Source organism: Ambystoma mexicanum, chromosome 9 (genome assembly GCF_040938575.1).
Source record: "Ambystoma mexicanum isolate Mex_15411 chromosome 9, UKY_AmexF1_1, whole genome shotgun sequence".
In the NCBI taxonomy this organism is placed as follows: domain Eukaryota; kingdom Metazoa; phylum Chordata; class Amphibia; order Caudata; family Ambystomatidae; genus Ambystoma; species Ambystoma mexicanum.
The window spans coordinates 243,095,649-243,110,417 of NC_090931.1; the positions used below are offsets into that span (position 1 = coordinate 243,095,649).

The 14,769-nt window shown below is 45.1% G+C and overlaps 1 protein-coding gene across 2 annotated transcripts in view; it reads left to right on the top strand.

Moving 5' to 3' along the window:
* Window positions 1-14,769, top strand: part of ROBO4 (roundabout guidance receptor 4) — a 969,314-nt gene that overhangs the window by 890,085 nt on the left and 64,460 nt on the right. The gene's annotated exons all lie outside the window — the stretch shown is intronic.

Consider the following 14,769-nt stretch of genomic DNA (forward strand, 5'->3'; position numbering starts at 1 on the left):
AAAAAGCCATTTGCAATTATAATAACAAACATGCCTTGAATGTGTTAGGTTTCATGGGCATTCCTGCCTTTTTTAACGGGTCTGTCTTTTCCATCGAAAATAGTGTTTACCCTTTGTAGTTGAAGTTACAGATGTTTGAACATTTTATTCTTTGTTTTTGTTTAAATCTTTTTATTATATTTTCAACAATAAAAGAGGTTAAAACACACATACAACCACTGTGAAATCATATCAGAAATTGCATCATTTCTTGTCAACTCCTACAGAAAGCAAAAGAACAGCATTCATAATAACAGCTTGCGGAGTGCCATTGTCATTATCTGTACATATACCAACCCTCTGAGGCGTTTGACCCCAAAGTTGAAGCCCACCTACTATCCATAGTTTATATTGGATTACACATTTTCTCCTGCCCCAAAAAAGCACTCTCTGCACTTTCAAATTAACAATGACACATCTCAAATGGCCAAATCCTCAAACAGTCATATCATCCGAGTGGTAGAACAAAGACTGTATAAGAGAGTTCCAGGCCGAAATGTTAGCGGTCACCTCCTTTGTGCGTCTTTGTGCGGACCTATACCAAACTTTGGTCTCAGCCGTTGACCACCGCTTAAGGACGGCCCACCAGGGTCTCACTTGCAGCCCAGCCAGTAATTTATATGCCATAGCAATCCCATGCTACCCTAACATAAAGGCCAAATCCATTAGTTTGGTAACAGGTTTAGTGGCCTTTGGGCGAGGATACATACTCAGAAAGCAATCCTCATGTGTGCATGCAAACCTAGTAATCCCCCCGCCTTCTATTCTTCACATCAAGTCAGAAGAGCCGCACCACCGGGCCTGACCAAAACATAGGTATCATGTCCGCCTTATAGGGTTGAACAGCATCTTAACATGGTGAAATATGTTCTCTTCTAGTGGTGTTTGAAAAATTATTTTGCATCTTAGTATTTTTAAGGTATATTAGTTTATGTTTGTTCTTTGTTGATTATAATTCATGATGCTGTAGGAGAATTACGTTTTTAATGTTACTGTGCGAACTATGAAATGCCAAAATTAAAATGAGATCTCAATGCAAAAAGAACTAATTACAAAAACAGTAATAAGAAGATAAAAGTAAAAAATTAATCAGCTAAGCTATAATATATATGCAATATCAAAAAATTGACAGTGTAGCTGTAAAAACTAAGCTCAAAGAAAGCTCATATAAACATTCGTAGCGCTTTTCTAAAAGCTAGAAAAAAAGGCTACCACCACTTATCCACTTTTGATGAATCCCTGTTGGGACTCGTCTGCTAAAACACTAAATCTGATGATTTTGAAGGAGTCTTTTTCCCACTGTCTAACTTATTCACATCCTCACACCCCCAGCCCGAGCACCACCTGCTACACAGTTTGGTGAGGAATTAAGTACACATGACAAATGCACAAATATGCAGCTAATCAGGTAGGAACTGAATATGAAAGTGGAACAGGAATCAGCAAAGGGGAAATGGTGCAGGAGTGACATGATCAATAGGTTCACACCAAACATGCTGCATTGTGTAAACAGACCAGCATTATGTGCATGCTTGGGACATCCAGTACCTTGACCACAGATGGCAATAAAAGTTAAATAAAAACAAAAGGAAGATTCCTGACTGATCCACCCTCAAGATGGGGGGAGGGGGTGAAAGTTCAATCGAGCGTCAAGCATAAAACCAATAAAAGGAACAGATGAAATACAGCTTTGTGGTATCTTTACAGAAGACCACTGAAGATGAACTAGAGATGGTAAAGAAAAAGATGAAGGCATCAAAAGACACTCAAACCTGCAAGTATTTAACCTAATAGAATGGGCAGACGTGCATTCCTGTGTGACATCCAGGGGCTGCACATGTGCAGTATCTCTGACACGGATTAAATATTTAAATATACAGTTGTGTTAATACGTTGGCAGTATTTCCAATGGAGATGCCGTCAAACTCGTTTATATGGTTCGCAAGGAACAAACCATGAAACAGTCCTTCTCATGCTATGCGCTGGTCCACTGCTCCACTGGAACCCTACCCTGGTGCAAATTTGCATGCTTCAAGTCTCCTTCAGTTTAGTAAAGAACTGAAGACCTGGCTCTTCCATCAACACCCTGTGTAACCTAGACCTATGACATGTGTGTGCTTCATTGCCCCTAAGCTAGGTTTATGCTATACAATATATAATAGTGTTAATAATAATAATAATAATATAATAATAATAATAATAATTATCCAGGGACACGCTGGAAGAATTCCCCTGCTGATGCCAGTAAACAGGTGTTCACTGTGCTCTCTAAACAATATAAACAAGGCATCATCCTTGCTAAAGCCCCCACCTTCAATACAAGAATAGCCAATGCCAGGTCAGACCCCAGAGAACTAATCACCATCCTTAGGAGATCGAAAGCCCCTACCGCCCGCCTTCTAACCTCACCAAAGACACAGCATGGTGTACGAACATACAGAATGCCATGCTTCAAAAATGCTACATGCAAACATTGTCGCCAAGCGATCCACAGTGAAATTGACCTGCCCGGGCCTCGCTAACATGCCATCCTTATGACCTCTTGCCAAGACACCAAACTATTCTGCTTCCAAAAAATCTCTGTACCCCAAACCATACACATCCTCAAGAGCCTCAAACCCTCTAGATGTAAAGGGGCTATGCCCAGCTACGCTGATCAAAGACTGTGCAGAAGCTATGTCACCTTTCATCATGGCATTTAGCAATGCCTCCTTCGCAACAGGCACATTACCCTCCAGCCTCAAAGAAGCATGGGTTCTGCCTCTCCTACTTCCCTCCACCCATCTCTCCCAAACACCTACCGACCTATCACCAGAGTTCCCTTCCTTCTAAAAATTCTGGATAGAGCAGCCTACCTACAGATTCAGCACCACTTGAAATTTAACCAGATCCTGTGAGTCCCACAGTCGGGTTTACGAAAAGGCCATGGCAGAGTCAGCACTATTAGACCTAAAAAATCAGATGGACGAGATTGGGGTTGAAGGGAAACCTGCCTTGCCCCTTCTTCTAGACCTGTCCGCAACCTTTGACTTCTTGGACCATGAAATCCTCTGCCGCCATCTCACAACCTCACTCTCCTTCTCACCAGAAGCCACCGCCTGGATTGCCTCCTTCCTGGTCAGAAGAACAATGAGAGTATTTCAGTAATGTCAGTGCTCCACCTGTCCCTATAAAATGAGGAGTTCCACAAGGGTTGTGCATATCCTCCACACTTTATAATATCTTCACAAAGCCTTTCTTCGACCTCCTGGATTCCAGCGGCATAGCCTACACCAACTATGCCGATTACACGCAAATCCTACTCCCCCTCTCGGGTCATTATGAAAATGATGCAGATACCTTGAGCTCAGCATACCCAACTATCAAAGCCTGGATGGGGATGCATGGCCTTTGCCAAAACGATGAGAAGGAAGAGCTCCTACTTGTTGGACTATTAACACTGCTAGAACAACTTGACCCAAAATACACTGCCTTCGTCATCGATGGCACCCAGCTCTTAGTCTCCCCAGCGGTTAAAACACTGGGAGTGTACCTCAACGCGACCCTGTCCCTAACATGCCAAGTTAACAACACCTCTTCCTCGGCAGCATACACAGCCAAACTGCTAAACGATGGCCGACCATTCATCTCTACAGATACCTGTCTAACTATTGAACACACAGAGGTTGGGGCCAGGTTGGACTACTGCAATGTCCTCTTTGCCAGCACCTCGACACTAAATCGAAGGAAACTACAGACATTCCAAAATAACGCTCTTCGAGCAGCCCTGAACATTCCCAAATCCGAACATATCTCAGCGGTTCAGAGACCAGTACACCGCTCTCAGTGCAGGAAAGAATAATTTTCAAAACTCTCACAGTCAAGCACCGGTGTATTTCCAGATCTGCCCCACCCGACCTAACCAAAATTGCCAAAACACAATTAATCAGAGCACCATACTTCCAGAGATTGATCCAATCCAAATTCAAACGCTACAAAGCCGGAGGGTCGAGTTTTCCATCTATTGCAGCTAAACACTGGAACACTCTCCCTCCTGCACTAAGAGCTGGGGAATCGTTCTGGACCTTCCGCAGAGACCTCAAAAAGTGGCTGTTTGCCAAATAATGTTGGCCTAAATTGTCTGCAAGCTCTATCCAGGAGCCTCATGGAAGCTGGCTGTGTATATTACCCTATATGCTCCCTGATGCCTGTATGTAAAGCTTATTATCTGTAACAGCACCTCAATGCCTAAGGGTTTTTGCACGCTTTATAAATGAAACCAAAAAATAATGAATGCCCACATGGATGATGGCAGACTAAGGTAGCAAGATCGCAGGATTGCTCCAAGATGGGGAATACATAGCGGAATCCACACAGAGTGCCAAAATGCTAGTTATGTTATGTTGGTTTGTTACTGTTGTTTATATAAAAAATAATGAAGAGATTAAAAATAAATAATAATAATTTTTATAATTTACCACAACACTTGTGTTGGCAGCAAATCTTCAGAATTTCGATTTGTGGTAAGTCAGGGTTACTCCCCGGTCATTGAGTCCTTTGGTAATTTGAAGCCCTTATCATGGGCAGGCATTCTGCCAGACCAGGGCCATGTCCTCTGCCACAGCAAGCAGATCAGGATGCACTCAATGTCTTTACTGGGCTTGCTTGGCTCCTCCATAATGGGTGGCTGGTCACCATTATGGATGGGCTGCTGCTGCTATTGGGCAGCTGCATGATCTGTGGTGAGGCTTTCTTCTCTGAAGGGTGCCGTGCTGCCTGTTTGAGAACATAGCCCTTTGAAGGGCTCTACCTTTGTTGACATGGAAGGGAACCCTTTACAGTGCACCATTGTGACAGCTGGTCTGGCAGGAACAACGAAAGGCTGAGGAGAGTTGGTGACTGGAATTTAAGGGTTACAGACGTGCTAGTAAGCAGACCCCATCAAATGCCCCAAAACTCCCGAGTCTTCATCCTACGAGCTGGGACAGGGAGCCGCTGAAGGGAAAATGCAGATTATCTTTATAAGGACAATTGTATAGATTACAGGAATCAGGAAAACCTCTCAAGAGGGCTAATACCTCAGGGTTATCCTGGAGTACAACCCCAGTTGAGCTTGGGTACCTTTTGTCAGTGAGTTGATAGCCAATACTGACTGACAGACGACCAAGAAAGACTGTGATGCTTAATGTGATATTTAGTTAGACTCTGGGGGAGGGGAGAGAGTTTCGAAGTCAATTTCACCACAATATGTCATGTGGCCTAGAGCCATTTTTCAGTCAATCCTCAGCAGAATTTGTTTTCATTGCTGTTGTGGCTTTTGCAGGTCTAGAGTCTAACTTTTGGTTCCCTGACATATAGTGTTTTCAATGTGCAGTGCGTAAATTCCATTTTAGCACACCCTCATGAGAGCAACACAGGCACAATGCCAACATGTTTGTCTTTAAGCACCCATAAAGTACCATTTCAGGATATCCATAGGCACTCTGGTTAATGCATCTGGAGTTGGATGCTAGCCTGCAGGTTCCAAAATGGTCACACTGGAGCGCATTCACAGGCATGTTGATGTATTTCATGTACTGGGACTGTCCGCTGGCACAGTGCTGTATAGAGCCACTCAGGCATTTCCTAGACAGGTTTGGGGTCAGCTGATAGTCTCTCTTGTCCTGGTCAACAGTAGTTTCCCATCAGATGTTTTAAAGAGGAGGATTGTGTCACTGCCGAGATTGTCACTAGTGCTACATCGAGAGCTCTCTGCTTCACAGAGACGATTAATTCTAAAGCAGTCTATGGCGATTCTATAAGATACCAATCCAGTGTTTGTCAAGATAATAAACAAAAGCAACTGCTGGGAATTATTAGGATGTTTGGTGAGCTGTATTCTCAATAGCATCCCTAAAACCAAGGAAGATAGCCTGGAATTGGACCCTATTTATTTGTACTCATAGTAGAGGCACAAGGAAACTCATGGGGCCCGGGTGAACATCCAACTCTTGGATGTGCCCTGGCCCAGAATTCTTTGTATCTGTGTCTTTGAACTGGCCAGGGCATCTGCCTTGCACTCGTTCCTGGTTTTGGAACAGACCAGGGCCTTTGCTCTGCACCCGTTCCCCTTTCAGGAGTGGTTCAAGGCCTCTGACCTGCACCTGCTCAACAGACTCACCAGAGTGAAAAACTCAACTTGTCCTGGGACTCCAGATGAAGACAACTCTTCCAGATCTAGCAGGCCCTTCAGGTCTGGAGCCTCCCTGTCTGCCATCTCAGGTATCTCCTCTACGACCGTAGGCAACCCTGAAATCACAGAATCCTGTGCTAACTCCATAGTCAATTCAGTGGCTGCTGAGTGATCTCTCTCAAGAGTAAAAGCATCTGGGGACTTCAGGCCTGGACTGGGAGCGACCAGTGAGACTGGTCTCGCACATTCTCCAGTGGAGGAAACCTTCTGTTTTTGGAACAGGCCAGGGCATTCGCTGGGTGCCTGGTCCCTTGGTTGGAGTGGTTCATGACTTCCAACCTGTTCCGTGGTTGAGTCACCTCAGGGCCACAGCCCTCGAGAGCTTCCTCCTGTGCTGCTCCAGTGACTGCCAAGACTATCTATTGGTCAGGGAGGCTATTACCCAACTGGCCCCCTATTGGAATGTAGCCTTTGACTGCAACATGGTACAGAGAGGTTGAACTGCTCCAACTAATAACTTTGGTTTCCAAAGGACAGTGCTTCAGACGATGAAATGCTCTCACCTGGTGGTTTGGTCTTTGGGTGTCCTGCTCTGCCTTCACCAGTCGCCTGGCAGCTTTGACACTAGCAGCAGTTCCACTCAAGGTGGGCGACTTTTCCCATTTCTGGAAACACAGCCCAGAAATATCTAGGTCTTGGCAGGAACTGGGGCCCCCTCAAAGGATCCGGTACAGTTACCACTCAAGAGTCAGGAAGCTTTCAGCCACTCCCCGGCTTAGTGGGAATTTATCTGTTAAGATGCCAACTCTGACTGTGGCTTCCTCCTCAAGAGGACTATCAGTCACAAATATGTTCTTGGAATGTCCCATGCAGGCAGGATCCCCCTCCCTAAGTATCACATCTCCACAAAGGAACAAACCCTGGTTGTGGAGGTTGTGGGAGCCTCAGTGCAAGAGCTGCCCTTACTCTGCTTTCTGGTGGGAGTTCACTAACCATGGGCCTGGAATATCACTTTGGATTTTTGAGGATATTTCTTGGATGGAATGTCACAACCTCTGACCTCTCCCTCCTTGTGTTTATCATAATCAGTTGCCTCAGATTTGGGTGTGTGCGTGTTCACGTACCTGCTTGCAGCCTTAGCAGGCTCCACAGGCTTGGTGTCACTAATGTTCCCTAAACGCTAGTCTAACTCCATCTCACACTTTTCATGGGTATTCTCACATGCGTCCAAGTTAGATATGCCCGCAGTTGTGTCCGTTTTGTTACTTGCAATCCGTACACACTGTGGCTCTAAGGGCTGAGGTGTGAGCGCTGCAAAAGATTTACCCCACACCTCAGATGGTTGGACTCAGTCCTTGGGGATGTGTTGTCACCCAGGCTGTACTTTGGTGCCACCACTGAGATACTTCCTTCCCCACTGGAAGCTATGTGAGTTCCCATCACAAATGACATTTTCCAATCACGTAACAATGTTCTGAGATTTCTCAGCAGGTCAGTCTAACTAACCCTCCCCCCCAGCATCTCTCAGAGAGTAGATGCAAGCAACCTGTTTCCATGTTGAGCACTACAGCCATTGTGAGCCACATTGTAGCAATTCAAAAATATGCCTTGGCAGTGTAACTAATCGTTAAATGTACACTCTTATTCTGGCTGACTAAACTGTAGGCACAGTCTGTTCCAAATCCAAATCCCAACCATTGCCCAATAATATGACAGATTGACTTTTGCCCGACATGAGTATGAGGATTAGGAGAGGCTAAAAACCCCACTCAGCCCTCACACTGCTACAAACCAACAACCAACACAATCATAAAGGTAACAAGGCAGAATCAAGTGATATAACTCCTTTGCCTTGTGTGGTAATGTGGGCAGAGGGAAGGCTATGCTCTTAAGGAGGGGTGTAACTGTGGAAGTATAACAGTCCAAAAGAAATGAATGTCCAATCAATTTTCTATAGAAATATATACTTTAATCAGATACAACATGTGTAATAGTAACTAGAAAACACTGTAAACGAACACACCTGTACAAGAAACTCAGAATATGTGCAGATACAATAGGTGCATTACTCTGGGTGATGAGACTTGGGGAGGAAGGCCATCAAAAGACCGCAATGTTCAAAATGATATTTCTTAAAGTTGCAAAAAGGGATTAAAGTGACCTAATCAGTCTCTAGTACCCACAAAGGGGGCAGTTAGCAATCAATAGTGCCTTCTTCACAGTTCTTGGTGGTTCAACAGCGTCGAACCAGACTTCTTGGCACTGACTTCTTGGCACTGTGCGAAGATTGGGAGATAACAAAAGGCAGCAGCAAAGGGTCCTGCAGGTTCAAATGGGTATAACAGTTCTTGAAACATACTTCAAGCAATTCAACAGCGGAAACACTCTAGGATCCCGACTGTCTTGGCTCTCAGGGTGCTGTGAGTGCCAATCCAGGGGCTCAAAGACAAGATGCGTCCTTTTTGCGTGCTCCAAAACACGGGGGAGGCTGGCACACAACTGCAGGGATCATTAAACATGGTGAGGTCCGGGGTACTGCTGTGGACAGCAAAGTGGCAGGTGCTGTTGCAGCAGCAGATTAGCCCCAATAGTGCCTCAGGATGGTTATGGAACAGAGCATCAGTATCGCCAAAGGCCGTTAGTTGGGAAAGGGTCGTCATTATTATTATTATTATTATTATTATGATTATTATTAATATCATGTAGGGCTCAGGGCGCACACGTGATACAGCCTAAGAGATAATTACCCTTCTGGGGGTTTATAAGGCTACTTACACATAGTGCTAATAGAAATACATGTTTTGTTGTTAAAGTAAAAAAGTGTTAGTGTTAAAGTAAGTAGAAAAACTGTGTTAATAAACTAAACGTGCTTATATTTTGCTGTATTTAAATAACAATTTTGTATTTACAAGCTAAGCATTTTAAGAGCAAGCTTTAGGTATAATGAAAAGAAACATTTTCTTAATAAGACATTTGTTTTAACTTTCTCTTTTTCATGTTAAATAGAAAGTTGCAATGATAAAAATGATCCTGCCAGAAATGTGGTGTCCTGTTCAAAGACATTTTGCCTGGAAGTTGCATTGTTGTTTTCCTATCTGCTTCTGAGCTTCTGAAGTCAGAATGTTCATAATGCAGTCAATACAAGTAGTTATTAACAAGTAGTTAACATTCGGATGGACGCATTGGTGGTCAGCAATGATCTCCATGTGCTAATAAAATGTCCTGTCTGTCACCTTTATTATTATATATTATCATACATATTAGGGTATTTAGTGAGAGCAGACCAAGCTTCACGAAGCAAAGGAGTGCTTTACAAGTCATAGGAGGAGGTATACAATGTGAGAGACAGAATTACAAGGGAAGGGGAACTAACAAAGGGGGAGCGGGAAGGCGGCCAGGTAATTTGACAGGGGAAAGCAGATGACCCAGTTTCAGGATAGGTGGGGAGTAGGGGGTGTGTTGACCTAGGTGTTAGGGAGAGGTCATTCCTTGAAGTGTAGAGTCTTGAGCTCTTTCCTGAAATATAGAAGCTTTGGGGCGAGTCTGGCATTCATGCAGAGGATTTCTCAGATTCTGGGGGCTTAGGCAGAGAAGGCCTCTCTTCTGGTTCTTTCCTCCCTGCACCAGTGGAACGCAAGTCTGCCCTTATGTCTGGTGTGTTGTAAGCCTCTGGAGATACAGATCTTTTCAGAGAGTTAGCTTGGGGACTTGAGGATGACAGGCATTATAGATGATGCAGCAGAATTTGAAGGTGATATATCCTAGCAGTCAGAGCCAGTGTAGTTCAGTAAGGGTCGGGTGATGTTGAATTTGCGAAGTAAATTGATGAGTGGTGCTGCAGCATGTAGGCCACATCTCAGGGGTGCCAGGGTGGTCACAAGAAGGCCTTCCAGAATAACATTGCCACCATCCATGTGCAAGCGGACCTTGGTCGGACATCACAACTGAATTTGTTTGCTGCAATGAAGGGCTTCATTTTCTTCAGGATGGAAATCTGGTACCAAGCTGTTTGTCTCTTCCTTGCTATATGCTCCTTGAAAGAGAGGTGTCTGTTATTGTAAAACACAAGGGACTTGGTGATGGTGGTCACCTGTGGTGCAAAGCTCTCGACGGTCATAGTGGAGAGCCAGATCTGGATGCCAGGGTGTTTAGTGTTGTTGATCAGCAGTAGGGATTCGGTCTGGGAGGGGATGAGCTACAGGTAAGCACTGGACATCCAGGACTGGATCAATGTGAGGCAGGCCTGCAGCATATGGAAATCTTTGATGGCGGATACCTTGAGGTAGAGCTTCGTGTCAATTACTTATTGTTGGATGTGGCAGTTGTTTGAAGCCAAGGTAGTTCAGAACAGTTTCATGTAAAGTTTGAAGATCAAGTTAGAGAGGATTGATCCTTGCGGGACTCCTCAGGTGATTGGTGGATTTGACAATTTGGAGGAATCCATTTAGATGAATTGGTGTTGTTTAGAAAGGTAGGATTTGAACCAGCTGCATATGTTCTCTTTGAGCCCCATGCAGCAATGCAGAGTGTCAGTGAGGGTCTGGTGAGCAACTGTGTCAAATACTGCTGAAAGGTCAAGGAACACCAGGAGGCAAGGATGGCCATAATTGAAAATGTTAAGGGCATTGTCAATCACCTTGATGGTGGCCATTTACATGCTGCATCTGGGTCTAAGGCCAGATTCATAGGAATGAAGGCGGTTGTTGGTATCGATGTGTTGGAGCAGGTGCTTGGCTACTGCTTTCTCAAATATCTCACCTGGGAATGGAAGATGGGCAATGAGGCGGTAGTTGCAAAAGGTTGTCAGGGTCCAGCAATGGTTTCTTGAAAATCAGCGTGGTTTGTCTGGTTTTGAGGGTTGAGGAAAATTGTGCTTTGTGTGAATGAGCTGCCGGTGATTGCCAGGTGTCAGGTAAGGGTGGAGGGATTCAGTCAGAAGGGTACCGAGGACAGAGACAGGAAGTATGTCATTGGCATCCAATTTGCCTTGGGGGATGCTAGAATGGCACTTAGGCTTTCCATGGGGAGTGTTTTGAAAGTTGTGAAGATAGTGGTCATTTGGCGAAGTTGGTTGTGTTATGCTGTCACCTGTGACAATAGTGTCAATGTACTGGCACATTATGCTGATCTTGTCGATGAAGAAAGAGTTGGTGGCAGTGACATTTTCAATGCAGTGTGGTATGGCTGATCAGCAAAGGGTGAATGCAGTTCTTGATCGCTTTTCAGAGGGCTCTGCTTTCTTTGTTGCCCTTGGCTATTATGTTCTTGTAGTAGATGGCCTTCCCAGTGGTGACCATTCATTAGTGTTTATCATGGCATTCTTTGCAGTGTGAGGTTGGATGTGCTACAGTATTGTCACATAGTCTTTTCTTGTTTTGTGATTGTTATTTTATTGAGGTTGAGTTCTTCAGTGTACCAGGGTGCAGGAGGTTTGGGCTTGAGTGTTTGTTGTTTCACCGAGAAGTTGGTGTTGGTTTCAAGGGTGTTGTTGAGTTCTTGGAGAAGTGAGACGCAGTTGTAGTTAATTCGAGGTAGATTTGCTCATGTGATGTGGAAGCTGGCGAGGTAATCCATGAGAGGTTCCACTGGGAATTCCTGAATGATCTAAAGGCTTGTTTGCTGCGTTTTCAATTGGTTAGCTTGACTATGGTCTGTACGTTCAAGCACGATTGGATAGCTGTGTTGGAGGGTGGGCAGGGAGGTGATGATAAGGTCAAATATATTACTTTTTCCTGTGCGCTGGGTTTTTCACATGCTGTGTGAGGTTCAGAGTTTCAAGAAGGCAGTGGAGATCTTACTTCATGGACTTGGTTGCTGGATTGCCAATGATGTTGAAGTTACTGAGGAAGATGGTGTTAGCCAGGATGAGAGACATGGTGATGACAAAGTCTGTGACGTCTCAGATGAAGGAGATGTTGGGCTAGGGTGGTCTGTAGACCAGGTGGAAAGAGTTAATAAGTCAATGTCGGATTGAGTCCACCGGCATGAAGTCTTGCGAATGATGGCAAGGCCTTCACCCATCTTCTTTGGAAGGTCTCTTTGTTTAATGCTGTAGCCTTTGGGGATGAAAACGACTCAGATGTGGGTGGAGGTTGATGTCATGCAGGTCTCGGTAATGAAGATGGTATCGAAGGCATGTGTGGTGATGTGATTGACGATGTCTGCAGCGTGGTTGATTGGTGAGCGGATGTTGGCAAGCATCATTTTTTTGTAGTGGTGGATTATGGAGTGCTGATGGGGTCTATGGTGCTGTGGGTGAGTTTGCTGCAGTGCAGTGTCAATGATGTTGCTGGTGAACGGCATGGTTGGCTATCAGTGGTGATGGTGTGCATGGGCTGTTGGGAGAGAGAGGTGAAATGAATATTCGTGGAAGATTACTGTATGTTTGAGGAGCAGAGGTACTGGCCATGGGTCCTTCGTGTCTGAATACGACCAAATAGCTATTGCTCTTTTCTCCGTCTGCCCTTCAATTAGGATGCCCGGGTGAGAGACACAGTGGCCCTCATTACGAGGTTGGCGGAATGGGTTTACCGGCACCGGTAATGGTGCCAGTGCCGGTAAACCCATCCCGCCCTATTACGAGGTCTCCTCGCGGGATCCGCAATGGGCGCCTGGTAATGGGTGCGAGGAGACCAGGGAGCTAACAACAGGCCCGTTCTAAACGGTCCCGTTGTTAGCTCCTTCCCCATTCCCATAGAGCCCTATGGGGGCTCGAATGGGAATGGGGATGGACCGGGTCCGGGTTCCTCGGACGAGGAATTACCGGGTCCGCCAAGGTTGGCATGGCCCGGTAGTCCTCATTTGAGGAACCCGGGCCCGGTATGCGGTAAGGCAACCATGCCTCCAACCTCGTAATGAGGGCCAGTATCTAACAGTGAAGACCTTCACATATGTGGACTTAAATAATCTATAACTGTTGAACAAGTGGAAACCATGATATGTAGTTCTCTTATCTTATTGCCGCACCCAAGTTCTTCTATTGCCGTATGTTGCCACGCATGTCACGGTTTGGTAAACCGAGAGAAGGGCAATTAACTATGGATACATTCAAATATTATTCATAATCAAAAACAAAATGCTTGTGTTCGTTTTAAACCCTGTTTCCCAAATTCACTGTAATAAACCTTGTGTGCTAGTAATAAAAGTCCACAAAGGAGGAAAGAAGTTCCAAAGACAGGATCATTTTTTACACTTAACACACAGACAGCTCGTGTGATGCCTGGAACGCGCTGCTCATCACTGTCACGAGGACTGGAAGCCCTCATCAATCTTCTCGTCCAACATTCGCTTTATTTGTGATGCCCAGATGTGGAGAAACCCGCTATTCCAGTGGGAGTCCAGCTCTGTCACGTTGATTAGATAAGCGTGTTCTCCTCAGGTAGCGAGTAAGCAGGCTCCACTGCAAGGGTCAGAAATATGGCCAGAGGGTCGGATCCTCCATGTGGCTGATGGGATGGGGCTGGCGCAGCCAACAGTCAGGGTCAGGGAAGACACGTGTGTACAAATAGTAGTTTTAAGCACACACGTATTCCTCCTAGGGGGGGGGGGGGCACGCTGCTGTGATCATTTATAGCACCTGTTCGAAAGAGCGATTATGCTGGTAATAAAAACGTTTTAAAGTACTTTCTGATTCTTAAATGGGTTTATTTTATTGTGATTTTTAAAGCACACAAATGCATTACAAATCGGTCGAGGGCACCGTGGAGGTGGGGGCTGGTGGGGTGGGAGGGGCGAGCAGGTGAATTTAAGGAGAGCAAGGAAAAGTTCTCCAAATTAGGGGCCATTTTGCCAAACTTTTTTTGGCACAAGTGATGGCATGGGTTATGCTCTTCGTTGACTTGTGCCAAAAAAGTCATGCTCTATTCAGAAACGAAACCTGAAAGCGTGCATCACATATTCACATTCAAATGTTCCCTTTTCACCCCTTGGAGCAGTTGCACAGGTCAGGGGTGTTTCTGTGCATTTTAAAGCGCTTCTGGAAACCACAATTGGGATGTGCTTAAAAATGCACAAAAGTCCCACACATTCTCCTGCACCTTTTTTTAAAAGGTGCAGATGGGTGCAAAATGCCTAGCCAGGTCATGTTGACCTTTAATGCATGGCTAGCCAGGTCATTTTGGCCTTTAATGACTGCCTAGCCTGGCCATTTTGAGATTTAATGCCTGCATAGCCAGGTCATTTTGAGCTTTAATGCATGCCTAGCCAGGTCATTTTGAGATTTAACGCCTGCTTAGCCAGGTTATTTTGAGATTTAATGCCTGCATAGCCAGGTTATTTTGAACTTTAATGCATGCCTAGACAGGTCATTTTGAGATTTAATGCCTGCCTAGCCAGGTTATTTTGAGATTTAATTCCTCCATAGCCAGGTCATTTTGAGCTTTAATGCATGCCTAGCCCGGCCATCTTGAAGTTTAATGCATGCCTAGCCAGGTCATTTTGAGCAATGCCTGCCTAGCCAGGTCATTTTGAGATTTAATGCATGTCTAGCCAGGCCATCTTGAGCTTTAATGCATGCCTAGCCAGGTCATTTTGAGCTTTAATGCATTGTTTCCTCCAGTGCAACAGCAGCAGCCATCTGA